Raw genomic sequence first — 1,305 nt, forward strand, 5'->3', positions numbered from 1 at the left:
CCCCGCAATATTGAAGAGTATCCATGGGCAGGACCATTAAAGCCCATACTGTGTTTTTACATCAGGCAACAATATGGTAAGTATAACATGGTAACAATACTGTAAGTATAACATTCCAGTGTGAGTTGATAATCTTGTGGAAGATCTCTACGGGAATGATTGATTGTTGATTTTCTTCACATGACATGTGGAATGTGATTCCAGAACCACATCTCTTAGTTGAATTGCCCCGAGAGTACACTTTCCAGACATTGTTATTTGATTTAATTGTATGTCGAGTCCTCATTTCATAAAAGTTTTTTATTTTTATTTTGTTTTGTTAAGTGCGTAAAGAGTTATAGAATAGTTGTTGGAATTAAGTTCTATATTTCTTTTAAGCGAGTTAGTCATTTCTGAAGTTATATTGAAAGCCCCCAACAATTTCTCATAGTATGAATTATTCTCCCATAAAGAACAAGATCGTGACACCAGGCATTCACTCCCTTAAAGGCCCTTACAAAATATTTTATGGTTTGAGTGCGTCATAAGTTGAGCTTGGAGAGGAACAAAAGAGATTGTTACAATTCCACGACATACTGTGAAGGTAATTGCATTGCTTTTAAGTTGAATTTGGGTTGGTTCGTGTTTCTCGGGTAGATGAGTAAGACCAAGAACAATTCCTATTGTATGCTAACAATACTTTCGTGCACTTCCATCCTAAATATTTTTGTATTATGATACAACAACAAAGAGACATAGTGAATGCTTCAACCCCAGGACATTCTTTCCCTACCATTGTGAATGGATCAAAAAGAGTTTGTCATTTTAATTTTACTCTCCACTTTTGGGATGGCATCGACTCCCATGATGAGCACAGTGGCACCATCGTCGAAGAGAGCCTACATAATAAAACTATTGAGGTGACTATTAGAAGGGTAATGAAAGGTGATGGTCGTGAGTTCACTGGAGATAACGCTGCAAGGTAGGGTCATGAGTTCACTGCACACAATGCTACAATTTGTACAAAGGCGATGAAGGCAGAAGTGGTGATGATGAATGTTGTGAATTTGTACGGAGGTGACGAAGGTAGAAACAGCTAGGGTGAATGACATCGTCCAAGCTCCACATGTCAGATTTTCACTTGACAGAGGAAGATGAAAATTGGGTGCGGAGATTGGTTGGGATGACCAATGTTTGCCTAGTTAATTCCATAGAGGTAACACCTTCGGTGTAATTAATTTAGAATGAAATTTTATTTTAAGAATTTTTATTTTTATTTTTTATTTTATTTATTTATTTTTTTACAGAAACGGTTATGAGACTTCA

The sequence above is a fragment of the Pinus tabuliformis genome, chromosome 1_2 (genome assembly GCF_031772625.1).
Source record: "Pinus tabuliformis cultivar Carrire ecotype Pingquan chromosome 1_2, CPIR1, whole genome shotgun sequence".
Taxonomy (NCBI): Eukaryota; Viridiplantae; Streptophyta; class Pinopsida; order Pinales; family Pinaceae; genus Pinus; species Pinus tabuliformis.